At 34.9% G+C, this 16,613-nt stretch overlaps 1 long non-coding RNA gene across 1 annotated transcript in view; it reads right to left on the reverse strand.

Moving 5' to 3' along the window:
• Positions 1–4,740: 4,740 nt before the first annotated feature.
• The window catches only part of LOC136853259 (uncharacterized), a 143,360-nt gene continuing 131,487 nt past the window's right edge, over positions 4,741–16,613 (reverse strand). Inside the window, exon 3 of the long non-coding RNA XR_010857399.1 lies at positions 4,741–5,201. This is a non-coding gene — a long non-coding RNA (uncharacterized lncRNA). The remainder of the gene's footprint in view (positions 5,202–16,613) is intronic.

Raw genomic sequence — 16,613 nt, forward strand, 5'->3', positions numbered from 1 at the left:
TCTCTCTCTCTCTCTCTCTCTCTCTCTCTCTCTCTCTCTCTCTCTCTCTCTCTTACAAAGCTTATTCACTTCATTTCTATGAGACGTATGTACATATACCATGGTATTCTATAAAGTACACGTACAATATAGTTCAAGGCGTATTTATATATAAACGGTTAATTAACCATACCTAAATAGGCACGTAGCAGTGCAAAAGCTTTATCTTATGTAAATCTCTTAAATCATGAGGAAAGGAAAACCGAGGGTACACACTTCACAGCCTTCAAGCTCCTCCAGGTAACGCTCAACGACTTTATAGTTCAACAAAAACACATCGAGGTGATGGGAAGCTAAATTGTTGTAGCCAATAATGAGGCCTGTGGTAATCGTCCACTAAGGAGCTAGAAATCCTCGTTCTCAGAATTTCCACCAAATAAGTTTTTCTCGTTATCTTCTTATCCACACTTCAGAAATTCCGTGAATAACGTGATCGTTAAAAGGGTGCTAGTTCCTTGTATCACTCTTCCAGTGAAAGGATAATCAAGAAAAGAGGATTTTGCTTTATGTAGATCAAGAACCAAAACAAAAGGGTGCTTTCATTAAAGAAAATAGCTTCTTCCTTTATGTTCCATAACTCACTACAGAAGATGATTTTTTGTATTATGATTAACAAAGGTAATGTCATTATATCCACTGAAATAAAAGGAACAATGATGATGGCGTAATAGGAGATTTTACTTTTAAAAATGGGTGCTTTAAGTTATGGATTTTTTTTTATTCATATCAATTTGCTAAAAAGAATGATTGATAATAACAAAGAGTTTTTTTTTGTGTAATTCGTTTTCAAATACATTTTCCAGGATTACTTTTTTGGGTAATACCCTCTCATCCTCGTGTATTGAGCCTTTAATCTAAGAAAATCTGTTCTAGGATACTGCCAAAGATGGCTTCATTGGTGTAGGAATTGGGTGGATTAAACTTCATGGACAAAAACCAAGCATTCATGGGCCACTTTTGTCATCAAAGATCTGTAGTGATGTTACCCTTTTTAACATAAAGAGTCCCTTTTTATCAAGCTGAGCTTTCAAAGTCATAATAAAAAAAAGGGTCTTAAAAAGGAAAGTTATTTTTCTGGATTTAGAATCTTGGTATAGGTTGAGTGATACTTTTACTGGTGAAGATTTTCCTCTTTTCATTACATCCTAAAGGACAGGAAAAAAATGTCTTGGCAAAAGTTACGCTTTTCTTTGTCAGTCACACAACTCAGGATTTGCTGCTCAGTGGAAAAGAGAAGTTTTCTTAACCAATCGCTTCTCCTAAAGTGCTAAATAAAATACAGTCTTTTTAAAGAAAACATAAAACCTTCCTTCAAAGATATCAAATGAAATTTTGAATCAATGGCCCCTTTGTTAACTAGATAAGACCTTCAGAAAAATAATTTTTCTAGCAAAATACCAGACGACAATATCTCTCTCTCTCTCTCTCTCTAGCATTTTCAGCCTATACTTCTTTCCGCCTTTATAATGTCATTTGTAAGTTTGTTATCGATAGTGCTCTCTCTTCCTTTCAAAACATATTCCGCAGCAGAAACGGAGGATTTCTGAAAAAAAGATTACTCCTAGTATTTCCTTCTCTCTCTCTCTCTCTCTCTCTCTCTCTCTCTCTCTCTCTCTCTCTCTCTCTCTCTCTCTCTCTCAATTCCCTTCTGCGAATTATAAATCGCCCACATTTCCCGATACTAGCCAAGACTTCAAAAAGGGCCGGAATTGGAATGTTGGCAAAGGGATGTTTTCAGCGTCATTCCAATCTCCTCGGCAAATAAATCTAACAATTTACTGGTGACTCCTTGCTTCGAGGTGGACGGATTTCAGGGCTCTTAGGAGCCAGAGCAGAGAGAGAGAGAGAGAGAGAGAGAGAGAGAGAGAGAGAGAGAGAGAGAGAGAGAGAGAGAGAGAGAGGTTGTGCATGTGAAGCTGGGTTCGTGTGTCTGCACCAAGTTAATTGTAGTTATACTTTTTGTAATGTGAAAGGGAAACGTTTGCATTTTACCTTTTATCGTGCATTTTTCATCGGTGCCTTTTCTTCTGTTCAGTCTCCTTTGCGTAGGCAGATAATACACCTTACAAATCCATGACTACTTCCACTGAGTTATATATATATATATATATATATATATATATATATATATATATATATATATATATATATATATATATATATATATATATATATATATATATATATATAACTATTTATCACATCACCGTGATTCATATATAATCAAAGCTACAAACGTCCTTTAATATCAATTCGCTCTACCTCCCGGAAATAATATATTTTCATATATATTTACCGAAGGAATTTTTAGTTGATAGTAAGTCCACCGTCCCGTGAGGTCAACCAGCGACGGACGAGGACTCAGGACTACACGCACTAACGCAGTCGGCCGACTGCGTTAGTGCGTCCCTGATCCTGAGTCCTCGTCCGTCACTGGTTCGACCCACGGACGGTGGACTTTATATCAACAAAAATTCCCCTTCGGTAACATATATATGAAAATATATTATTTCCGAGGTAAGCGAATGAGTTTTCTGATTATATATGAATCACGGTGATGTGATAAATAGTCATATATATATATATATATATATATATATATATATATATATATATATATATATATATATATATATATATATATATATATACATATATACATGTGTACATATATATATATGGCAAGCTTTGATGTGGAGTCATTATTCACCAATATACCAGTTAGAGAAACCATAGATATCATTTTAGACAAACTTTTTCCCACACCCGATTCATCGTATCATAATTTTAGTCGCTCACATTTCAAGATGGTTTTAGAACTGGCCGTGCTGGACACGGCCTTTATTTTTAATGGCGTGCTTTTCAGACAAATAGAAGGAATGGCCATGGGTTCTCCTCTCGGACCTACGTTCGCCAACATCTTCATGTGCTCCCTGGAGGAGCAATTACTCGATGAGTGCCCCTGGCTTATCGTCCCTATTCTATGCCAGATATGTTGATGTCACTTTTATTTTGTTTAAACAAGACCACGATGCAGAACGCTTCCTAGAATTTTCTAACTCCTATCATCATAACATCACTTTTACCATAGAAAAAGAATACGACTCCAAGCTAGCCTTTTTAGACATACTCGTAACTAAGGGTAATGATAAGTTTAATACCTCTGTATTCCGAAAGAAAACTTTTACTGGTCTGGGGTCCACTGTTTATAGCTTTTGTTTGATCAATTTTAAACTTAACTCTATTTACACCTTAATACATCGTGCTTTATCTCTAACGTCGGATTGGGTCCTCTTTCACCGGGAAATCGTCTTCTTACAACAATACTTCACCAATAATTGTTTCCCTACTCATGTTCTTTACAGGATCCTCAAAAAACTTCTAAATAGAAAATTCTCCAGTAAGCCAGAGTGTTATAATGTGCCTAAACTTCCATTATATGCAACTTTTCCCTTCTTATATGATGACAACTTTCGAAGGGATTTCATGAAAATCGTCCAAAAATATATTGGGGCCATCGATCTTAAACTAATTCCTAAGAACCCAAAAAGTATCGGCTCTCTTTTCAGATTTAAGGATCGGCTACCGCCTTTGATGTCGTCTGGTGTTGTCTATAGTGGATCCACCAGGCGGCTTCTCAAGGTGAGGGCCGATTCCCACAGAGGGATAAGTTATAGAACCGGGTGCCGATTAACTAACCCAAAATCCTCTAATATACGCAGCCATACCATTAAATGCAAAACAGATATCAACTATGAAGATTTTAAGATTATTGGTTATACCAGCAGTCCTCATGAACTACTTATTCTCGAAACACTGAATATTAAACAACGAGTTCCCTCACTGAATTGTCAAACAACTGCTGTACCCTTGTATTTGTCTTAACTCTCTGCCTTTTTGGAAATTTTTTGTTTATTTTGTGTGTGTGTTTTATACTTAGTGTGTCCTTGGCCTCTGGATTGGTAGGTTACCCTCCAGTGTTTTTTAAGTGCATCTGTATTTAAGTATGTTGTCTGGTTTTTTACTATTTTGTTTCTAAGTGCGTCTGTGTTTGAGAGTGTTGTCTGTTCTTGATAATTTTATCTTTTTGTGTTTTATTTTTATAAATTTTCCTAGCTTGCTTTCTACGTTTTTAAAGTAAAGTCTTGTGTATAACTCTTTTAATTAATTTATATTAATATATTGTATTTTATTGTCGTAGATCTCCTGATGATGTGATTAAGAATCATGAAACGTCGGAATAAATGGTTACTGTGTCATCTGCTTCTGTGTGCCTGCCCTTGATCTTGATGCAAATATATATATATATATATATATATATATATATATATATATATATATATATATGTGTGTGTGTGTGTGTGTGTGTGTGTGTGTGTGTGAGTGTGTGTGTGTGTGTGTGGAGTGTTTGTGTGAATATAGGTTCCCTCAGTCCAGTGGATAAGAGCCTCGCCTCCCTGCCGGGATACCTAGAATTGGATGTATGGGACAAAATATATGTTGAAACTCTCAATGCAAACACATACATAAATACATACACACACATATATTTATATATATGTACGTATATATATATATATATATATATATATATATATATATATATATATATATATATATACATATATATATATATATATATATATATATATATATATATATATATATATATATATATATATATATATATGCCCTATACAACACAAAATGTTTGTGGATTTCACATTTCCTGTTTCACTTTTCATTCATCCTCACCGGGAAAAGGAAAATCTGTCTACGCAATTCTTCGATTTTTTTCCTTTTCTTTTATTCCCAAATGTAGTCGGCTTTGAAATTTCATGTCTTGCCCTGACAAACCCTTTCATATCTGGCTTTGCTTTCACGATGACGTTTATCCTGCAACTCTGAGGCGAGGCGAGGGATGCCGCAGTACAGGTATTTTTGCATCTTTCCTCAACTTGGTTTTGTGTCACACCTTCACATGGTTTTGCCTTTTATATTCCATTGAATGAATACTATGCTGATGATTTACATAGTTGTTCTTAATCTACGGTAAATATGCTGATAATTTAGTGCTATTATCAAACTTTTTCTTAAACCTTACCAGTGCGCTAGCTGCTGTACAGCCTAGGGGACCCAAGACAACGAAAACGTCCATTCACCTGAAAAAAAAAATGAGGATGTTAAATATTCTTTTCCATGTACTCTTATGAGTTAGGTAGCACTATTCCCTTTCCGAATGTAGCCAAATTATCCACCAAATTTTTTTCATTAGATAATTATGAGCCATTTGAAAATACACTTAAATATTGTTAACAAAATTCTCATATTTAGGAAAATCTTCCTCTAAGTGCTAAATGCAATGGAATATCCTAACAATTAGTGTTTCACTACAAAAATTATAACACTGAAATCCAATTGCACAGGAATGGGAAATTACTATTAGAAACTTTCGCATTTTGTTACTTGAACTCAAAAACTGCAAATATGGAAACCAACAAAAAATTTCCTTCATATTCCCATGGTATTAATCTTAACTTTTTTCAAACACTTTAGACAGGAGATATGTGGCATATGACACAGTCAGGATTTTTGTTTATACTGATACTGTCCTATGAAATGGCGTTTAGCATTCTGTATTCGTGGTCTTTTGCATCTTAGGAATATAGCCTTCAAGTAATTCTCTAATATGTAAGCCTAACCAACAATAAAAGCCTGGGCCTAGATAATGTATCTAAAATTTTTAGTAGGCCTATACTACTCAACAAAAAAGTCTAAGTTAGCACACTTTAGTCCTAGTAAGCTTCGACCACTCAACAAAGTAACCTAGTCTAAGATGCTGTATTTAACATTCCTAAGTAGGTTATTCCATTTTATCGACTATTCAACAAAGATGCCTAGGCTATGATACCGCATTGGAAATTCCCAAACGAGCTACAGTATTTTTTCAATTACTCCACAAAAAAAGCTACGATAGGATATCCCATCCTAGCAAGATACAGTAATTTTTTTACTACTCAGCAAACAAACTTAGGATAGGATAGTGCAACATAGAAGGCTACATAATTGTACAACTTATCAACAAACCCTAGGCATAGGATATTGCATCTAAAATCCACTGGACTAGTAGGCTACAGAACCCTTCTCTGTTACTGAACAAGGCAGCCTAGGTTAGGATACTGTTTCTGAAATTGTCTAGTAGGATACAGCATTTTTTCTACATGTATAAAAAAAAAAAGGCTAGACAAATGCTTTTCCTCAACTCATCACTAAGCTATAGTATGTTTGCACATAGGCATATCAGTAGATTAAATCATATAAATACATACAGGGAAATTAGGCAACATAAATTAGTTTATCCCCAAGTAAAGTATCTCTGTCATATAATGTTAAAAATTACTAATAACCACAATCATGGTAATTGGTGATATAATAATATTATAGGCTACACCTAACTTTAATTGGGAGGCATGTGCTAGCCTATGTGAGTGCGAATGAGAGATTTCGAGAATTTCGGAATAGTATTAAAATTATGACATTCAACTCTCTCTCTCTCTCTCTCTCTCTCTCTCTCTCTCTCTCTCTCTCTCTCTCTATATATATATATATATATATATATATATATATATGTATATATGTATGTGTATATATATATATATATATATATATATATATATATATATATATATATATATATATATATATATATATATATATATATATATATATATATATATATATATATATACAATTACGAATAAATAAAAAAACTCCTTTCATTGTATTTGGTAACAGCATTCAACGCTCCGGAAGAGCAGCCTGCACGCTTATCACACTTTTTTTTTCTTTTATGATCATCAGTATTTTGTTTTGGTTTTGCTCTTTTATTGTCACTAGATGGCAGCAGCTCCTAGACTGCTAATAATATTTACTATATACGAGAACTCAGCGGGAAGAATGAAACTTTCTTGGAGTACTGTTGATAAAAAGCTGTTTAAGTATTTTTTGTTACAAAACTGTGAATTACCTAGCTAAAGAGCTACTGATTTATAACTTAAACAAAACAACATTTATTCTCAAGTGAATTCGACACTAAAATCGTTTAATTGTAAAGTCTATATGCCATGTATGCATAGCTGCTTTTACTTACGACGCTTGACCTGCATTTTGGTAGATTCATCACGCTACTTCTGTCACAGTGGAATCACTTAGCCAGACTCTTTGATAGCATGATTCCTTAGCTGTTACTGAATAGGATGGCCAAAAGACTTGATGAGCCTTCTTAAGGCCTGTCTATAATAGGCAACATTGTTTGGAAACAAAGTTTGCAAACTGTTTGTAAACTTTGTTTCCAAACAATTCCCATGCTGTTTGCAAACTGTTTGCACTATTTCCAGACTGTTTCCAAACTGTTTGCAAACTATTTCCAAAGTGTTTGCAAATTGTTTGCAAACTATTTCCAAACTGTTTGCAAACTATTTGAAAATTATTTCCAAACTGTTTGCAAACTATTTCCAAACTGTTTGCAAACTATTTCCAAACTATGTGCAAACTGTGTGCAAACTGTTTGCAAACTATTTCCAAACTGTTTCCAAACAGTCTGCAAACAGTTTGCAAACTTTGTTTCCAAACAACGTTTCCTAGTGTGGACAGGCCTTTAGACTCAAGGACAGTAGCGTACCCACCAGGGAACTAGTTAATGGAGGTGACTGTGGCTTTATTTGTTCATGAATATCCTTAAACTTCATACGGATTTCTGAATGGCTGCAAAACTGCTGATCATCCCCACTTTCATATTATTGTTCAGTTTGCCGATTAGCCACTTGCTATTCTAAACTAATGGAATATCTTAAAAACCTTGAGGTTTTGAAGAAATCCCAAAGCAACAGCTGCAACAACTGAAAACAACGTTTCTTTTAAGCGTAAGAATAGGCAACGCTGTAACAAATGACTCTCTTGGTTTTCTCTTCAAAGAAAGAGAGTTCGGAAGGATATAACCGGATATCATCATCTCAGCTTGATACATCGTAGAGATCTATTTTCGATTATTCTTGAGATTTAACATCACCTCTCTCTCTCTCTCTCTCTCTCTCTCTCTCTCTCTCTCTCTCTCTCTCTCTCTCTCTCTCTCTCATCCTAATAAGTTTCCACGCGTAAGTCCTTAGATATGAATGAAAACCTTTTGTTTGATACTAATGGCACGTTAAATTGTGTCTTTGCTAAGATGAGATAAAATTGTGTACAAGAGTAGTTATGCAAATGTACGTATGTATTTAAAAAGCAATGATCCATTTGTTAAGTCATACAGCGCAATCCTACCAAAATAGTTTATTATTTAAAACACAAAGTAATGAACTACAAATCGCCTTGTATCTTACAACCATACAGGGCTGTCACCTAGAGCCGGAAGTCTGTTGGTAACAGCAAACCCATGAAGACAAACTAAAATAACTAATGTCTCAATAACGGTGAAATTAAGACAGAATTTCTATGAGTTATCAATCTTTTATTTTTCAGTAGCATAAATTTTAGAGCTTCATTTATTTATTCAGTATCAGTAGTTTCACGGTGCTTTGTCTGTTACACCCATTAACACACTTCCTATTAAAGCCATAATTAACCAGCATATTTGCTGTTCACATTATGTAGATCAAGCACCGTAATGGATGGCATTCAACTCAACAAAGCTATTTTTATTAACATACCTGGATTAAATGGAATCTATAACGGTGGTAATTCCATACCACTGATAATTTATAGTCTCGTCACTGCATGCCTAGCTTGTGTATTAGCTTAAAAAATACGAACATACAACTGTCGGGAACCAAAAATTTCCGGTTCTTTCTCTTCATTGATATCCTTATTGATGTATGTTTTGAGAATTAACAAAGGCGACTTAAACTTGTAATGTCATATACACAATTCACGTAACTGTTCTTCAGTAAAGTTCTGGGAAAATTTTATTCTCTGACAAAAGTAATACTGCTAAGGTCGCGTAGCTTAAAGCCAGATTTAAAAGATTTTTATGCATTTTCATTTGGAAATAAACAACAATAACGAGTAAAATATAAAAATAAAATTCTACGTCACACCATAATCGTACACAGGACCTCCCAATAGAGTAAACTAAATCAAAACATAATATGAGATGATTTAGGCCTGTCAGAGATTATAATATAAGTGATGGCTTTAATAGCAAATAGTGTTCTTTGTTTTACGCTGAGCCAAAATCAAGATGAATGGCAAACATTTTATGACGATAATGTTCCCTAAATCAAATCCACTCTAATCATTTTAATCACCAAGTTCATCCTTGCAAAATGTGGCTTATTCACGAAGTTAGTGCTTCTTGTGTTATCTTCCGTGATGAGAATAGATAAAAAAAAAAAAAAACTTTTCTTAACGAGAACACTTCCCTCTTCATTTCTTTGTTCGAGACTCAGAACGACTGAATAAAGCTCCTTCATTCCTTCAGGCATCGGTTTATGACCTCCATTTGATTGTCAAGATGAATGGTCCCTTGTTATCATCGACGCTTATTTACTGTCATGTTAACTGACAACTTCGGCAAAAGAAGTGCACTCTCATTATCGGGATATGTCCTTTTCGTGACTTAACAATAAGTTCTAAACAGAAGACGCTTCACTAATAAACGTATTATTCAGTCTAGTTCATTAAAGTGAGGGCGAGTTCGTGAGTAGAATTAATTATTCCCATACTGACAAAGGAATTTTTCATATCACGTTCTTCAAGTACAAATATTTAAGAAAGAACCCAGGTTAAAATTTACTCATTAGTAAAGCTTGCCTGTTGTTCATTAAGGAATGCTAGTTCTAGTTTCATATCTAGATCAACGAGGTCTTTTTAACAAAGACTTTTTATGGTCCATAATGAAATACCATGACAAAAGACTCTCTAATTAGCTCAGGTTTTGTGTCGTTGTTGTCCTTTTCATCTTTCCATAATTAGAGGGTGAGAGACCGCCTACTGATCAACAAAAGTACAAGGGGCATATCCTCTAATGAATTCACAACTTCTTACTACGTGGTTCCCTGCTAAAAGGTATACTATATTTGTATTTCTTAATGAAGCAATGTCCAGGTTTTACTACTGGCCACCAACACAGTAGCAGTTCTCCAAATGTGGTAAGTTGCCTTTATCCTCAATAGAGGCTTACCTGCCATTAGGGGCACATTCTCCACTAAGGGGTTCATAACCCCTAAGTAGGTGTTCTTCTGACTTGGGACACAGACCATTAGAATCTCGAGCCATTAATCTTAGGCTAGCAATATCCAGGACTTCTTACCAACTCTGTGGCAGCATATATATATATATATATATATATATATATATATATATATATATATATATATATATATATATATATATATATATATATATATATATATATATATTAGACAAATAATCTTTTATATTTATTCGCTTTACCTTATTATAAACTAACACCGAAAGGGATTATATATGAGTGCATCTCCCCTGATTAGGTTTCGAACCTATACCTTTGTGGACTGATACATGATAACATGATAAGTAATTTATCAATTTAACAAGCATTTCATGAACGATAATAAACCTCCGGCCATTTGATGATCAGTTACAGATGAGTTCAGCCACGTGGCGAGATATTCCATTCAAAGTTTATTGCAGAATACACAACAACTTGCATGCCTAATGTATTACGATTCTCTCTGTTTTGTATAATTGCGTACAGTCATGTGTTGCGCATTCCATTCAAACTTTATTGCCAAATAAACATATCAACAGCCGACCTAAATTGATGCCATTTGCTCTGTTTATTCCACATAATTATGTTCAGTCATGTGTTTTCAAATCTATTCAGCCTTCATTGCGGAGTAAGCAAACTATCTGCTGGTCTAATTCTCTTGCAAATGAGCGTGTTTGCTTTATAAAATATGTTCAGCCACTTGCAAGGAGAGTAGATTTCAAAATCATTTGTTAGTGTACTTTCGCTCGGTTTTATTTTATCCTGGTGAATTTATTTTGCTATAATGGCACTACATATCCCATAGCAGGAATTTGTTTGCTGAAGTTAGCACGTTTATTTGCATTGGACTTCAGTGTCCTTTTGTATCTTACTGATGCATTTAATGTGTATATGCTCATGTTAAGAGCATTTTCATGTCAGTTCACGAAGAGTTTTTAATTTTTAGAGGGGGGGGCTGTTCAAAAGAATTTACGTGTCATTCTTGAGGCTACAGTTTGAATTGTAAAGAGGTATTTTCGCTGAATTGTTGATATCTAGGGGAACTGATAGAAGTACTAGTCTCGTCACCTTATTTCTTTGTTATGCATGTTCCAGATATGGCCATAATTAATGTTTGTAGGTGTAAATCCAGACATGTTGATAGTGAATTTTTGTAGACAGCACCAACCTTCGCATTATCCGGCCATTTGATATATGGATTCCATTGTATTGTAGATATGACTGTGATTTACAATCTTAAGAATTCTAAGTGAAACAAATAATATAATGAAAACGTTTAAGGTAACTGATCCCTGCAAATAATGTTATAATTAAATGTAATTAAATATCATGAAAATAATTGTTACAGAAAGGACCGAAGTCGCTTTCAGTGTGATTTATAAATTACATTCCTCGGATTTGTTGACTACTAGAATTTTATCAGAAATACTATACTGGCCCTTGAAGGACACGAATTTAGACCTCACCTGATTTCATTCACTACTGGTTAACGTAAGGTCACCTTAAAAGGCAATGTTTGATCATTCTCTTGTCGTTACGCTCGAATAACAATTATTCAATACGACATGTTGCAACAAACAAGTAATTGGCATCTTGTAAAATATTCATCTCTCTCTCTCTCTCTCTCTCTCTCTCTCTCTCTCTCTCTCTCTCTCTCTCTCTCTCTCTCTCTCTCGTGCATCCTCAATCTTAGAAACTCATCTATTTAACTATTGTATGTCTTCACACACACACACACACACGCACACATACGCATATAAACAAAGGATATATTTGTCTTTCACAATTTCCGTCCTAGATTGTATCAGTTTTGTGCCCTCTAAGTTAAGTGTATTCTTTCCTTCTTTATGGTTTTCTTGCTGTTCAGCCGAGGCTCAGTTTCTCTGCTGCATCTCTTGGCATGAGGCGCTTTCATTTCTGGCAAGGCGTAAGTCACTGACAAGCAAAATGGATCTCCGCTTGTTCATCTCGGGGAGGAACATCAGAATCGGAGTCTAATTATTATCAAGAGTTCAGTGCTTGGAAGTTTATTGGATAAGCCTCGTATCTCTCAAAATTCTGGGCGAAGAATGTTTTATCAGATTACATAAGAATAAACGACTGATTTACAATACTGTCACTATGAGATAACTAAAATAACCTGAAGCATATCATTCAGGTTTTTTTTTACAAAGTTTTCTTAAGTGTACTTTTATTTTACCTGACTTCTGTTTCCTCTGTTCCAAGCGTAATCTAATCAAGATATCGATTTCTTCTCTCCCTTGATGCATGCTTCCTCCTCCTTAACCAAGTCCTTAATAACATGGCTGGTTGGCTGTTTACTTTGTGCAGTGCTTAAGGTTGCGCAAGGCCCGAAGCGAAATTCGTGGCAAGGTAAACGCATTATCCTTCGGTAAGCCATTGCGGTTTAATTGTGTCTTGCAAGAACAACGCCAAAGGGAAGGAGGACAATGTCAAGCACGTGTCAAGTTTGCTTGTGTTAATTGCTTTCTTTTTCTATATAATAACTAACATTTCTATACAGAAATCTTGGCCTCCTGTGTGTGGTTACCCTTGAGCTATATTGTGGAACCTGGCACAAAAGTTAAATTTGCTACCTGATTGTTTGATTAACTCTATCATATTGAATATTCTTAAACCCTATCATATTGAGTATTCTTAATGTGTTGATAATACTTTTCCAAGTTAGCACCGACGAACACTGTTGCATTGCTCACTAACCCAGAAGTTCATAGCTACATTTGAGACATTTTAAACATATTTACATACGGAGCATATCCCCCCATAAAACCATTTAAAACAAACTTTTTCTTGGAGACATCTGATGAATGAATGGCTTTCCTACACCATCATGTCTTCAAGAAATGAATTTTAGAGAATTGGGGGAACGAAGTAAAACTGTCTTTAAATCATCTCTCTCTCTCTCTCTCTCTCTCTCTCTCTCATGACTCTCTTCATGGAGAGTATAAGAATATAAAATTAATGATACACTACCACACACACACGCACACGCACACACACACACACACACACACACACACACACACATATATATATATATATATATATATATATATATATATATATATATATATATATATATATATATATATACTAGTCATCTGCTGCAGGTTTAGCACTCAGGTGGTATGTACTAAATATTCACTGAATTCGACAATAATAATAATAATAATAATAATAATAATAATAATAATAATAATATCGGAACAATAAAATTCTACAGCCCAAATCCTGCTTATGAGCGGCATGATCATTATACATAAACCTAAGGGCGTCACAACACAGTATCAGCAAATCCACTGACTTTGTCTTTGGTAAGCAGCGTATAACATAAAATTCAAGATATAATCAAGAATTACAAGAGACCAGGGTAAACATAAACAACGACCACTAATTTTAAGGACCATATGCTCCGTTTCAGATAGTTTTTATAAATTCTTGACCGTCAGTTTTAAATCCAGCAAGTAAAGGTTACGTTTATGTAGGCGTAACAAGCGGTCTTAATGCCTCAGCTGATTTTGCGCTCAATACTGGTCTGTTCCTATGTTGCCTTATACTTTGTGCCGAACCATTTCTTAATTATTGATCAGCTTATTCAGGGTTAAGATTTCCCACTCGGAGAGATATCAAAGAGCTCCGAAGCTCAAACGGACAAGAATAAAACTCGTCGAGTAATTGAGTACGTGGATGTCGACCTTTCCTGTCATTAATCAGTTGCCATTCATTCCCGCGTCACGACTTCAATCATTTCACTCAATTCACACATTGCAGCTCCAATAGCAATCGATGCAATTAAAGCGAGATACCAATGAATTAGACAAGGATCAGAAACTAACAGAATTGATTGATTACAGGTTGTTGACTTGTGTTGAAGTTTGCATCGTTTGATCTCTATTACTGCGCTCCAGTTTCATTCGGCCTAAGTCACAATATCAACGCCCAGAAAGTCAGCCAAAAGAGGGGAATATTGTCGAAGGAAGAGCAGTGTTGCTCACTATTTGGTCATATAATTCCATTGTCGAAGTCTTACAGTTGTAGCTGTCATATTTCTCAAAATTTCTTTAAATCATTAGCCTTTATCAGTGAATTTATACATGGTAGCCTTTTAAGTACTAAAATAAATACGTAATGATCAGTTTTTGTACTTTGCTAAAGAATAAATAAATAAAACTCTCCCATTAATATACAAAATGTTACGGCAACAAACTCTTGGTGGTTTTGGAAAAATACTATAAATACAATATGGCGTGCGATGGATTATATGATTTAATTTTTTTTTTTTAAGTCTATATCTCCGAACACTTAACGAGAAATGCTGCTGCGTTGGCAGTCAACTCGGCTGTTTGACTAGGGCAAACATAGAGATGATTTCCTTTAAGGGTCTCCCTTCAGTCGGAATGTCTAATGATCGCGTGACAAATACGATGTAAACGAGCCCCTGTCACTGGCTAGGCCAACTGCTCGTCATTGACGACTTTAGCACTTAAAATATGTACAGTAGGTGTCACAGTAAGGATGTCGTTCGAATTTGCTTCCTACTATTTATATAACTGCGTTCTTCTCTCGCATTTGATAATTCCTTTAGAGTTGATACTATGATAAAAAAAATTACATATAAAGATTACTGAATCTAGTCCAGTTGCCAAAAACTTTTCTGAAATTACTACAGTGCAAATATAGTTTAAATTTACAGATTTAGGATGTTGGTGGGTTTTTAGTCTTTGAAACAAGAGATGGCGTCAATGGCGTTTCATAAGCGCTCAATGCCAGGTATTCCGTAAGGTAGCTCTCAGGGGCCTATATAAATAAAGTTTTATATTTTTAGGGAGTATGAATGTTGGCCTTTTAAAGTGGCACGGTATGCAGATGATGACACACTTATAAACATCTTTTATCCTGTTGTGAAATGAAATGGTTGAGAGACAAAACAGGACCATACAGCTGATCGGTAAACTATGTAGTTAGTGAAGAATTAACTTAGAAAAATTAAGCAGTTATTGAACAGGTGAATATTTACCAGGCTTACGCACATTGATTCTCCGGGAGTAGGTAGGAAAGTAATTAAAGATATTTAATATTTATCAACATTTGGCACAAACTTCAAGTAAAATCTTTCGTTTTTAAACCACTTAAAAGCATTATGTAACAGCCATAAAGATAGATATTGTTTTGGTAGATTCCTAAAGATGCAGAATCGATGGTGTAAATGTACGCTAGGCGGATCTCAAGTTCCACCATTGTTGATGGAATATTTTCCCAGTATGGATCGTAGTAACGTCTTAAGCGTCTTCTTTTCTCGAGAGAAAATATGCCGTTCAGTTTGGTGATTTCTTTTTATCAAAGACTGATAGTCAAGCATTTAACCATCATGGGAAGCTAGCCTTTTCGGCTTTCTTTCACGAGCTTAATTTGAATGGCGAAACTCCCATTTTCTGTTGAGGTGGCTCGATGTCATATAGTCCAGAACCAAATTCTTTAACAGAGCTTTGCGTGCTGCGGACCGATGAAAAAGGCCTTTCGGCAGTTTTGCCGGCGGATGCTGATCTTCTCAAGTTTAAGCAATGGTCTGATTTAACTTGCAAGCACAACACCTCTTTGCTTCAAGTTTTCCTATTTATGTCACCCCTGCGCAAGATTGGTGTATGTATTCATGTTTGTTTTACTTATGTTTATTTTTACCTCAGCTTCACCCGAATTGCATTACACTAATTCCGTTTTTTTTTTTTTTAACGTTTGGTTATTCTCATACGTCAAAGCTACCTGAACCCGGTCATTGTAATAATCTTTTGAGCCTCTTCCATATATGAAGGGTAGCCCAATATGAATAGAAATTCTGAATATTTTAGATACAGAGAGAGAGAGAGTATTAATGATGAAAATGGAGAATCAGTGTTGTCCACTGTAAATCCTCTCGTAATCCTTAAAGCTTACAACCGACGATTCTATCATGGAAAATACATTTAGTGCGTAAGTAATAAGCTCAAAATAACTAATATTCTTTTGAAACAGAAGATTCATAGAGAAAAGGGTATCAAAAGTAAAGGGGTTTACAAAACGATGAAGAAATAGTCATTGCTTTCACGGTTATTAAGTAAAACAGAGGAACAAAAGATAGGGCAAAATAGACTAAGTTATCAATGGTGGCCAAAATTAGATAATGTTACAGAATAGTAACGAAAAGTATGACTTGTTGATTTATAAAAATGACAGAATTCACATCAGGAAATGAAACAGACGTGAGGTAAAGAATACATAACTGGTATAATCCTTTGCATATTCAGTTATCTGCATTTCTCTGAGTTCACAA

Source organism: Macrobrachium rosenbergii, chromosome 27 (genome assembly GCF_040412425.1).
Source record: "Macrobrachium rosenbergii isolate ZJJX-2024 chromosome 27, ASM4041242v1, whole genome shotgun sequence".
In the NCBI taxonomy this organism is placed as follows: domain Eukaryota; kingdom Metazoa; phylum Arthropoda; class Malacostraca; order Decapoda; family Palaemonidae; genus Macrobrachium; species Macrobrachium rosenbergii.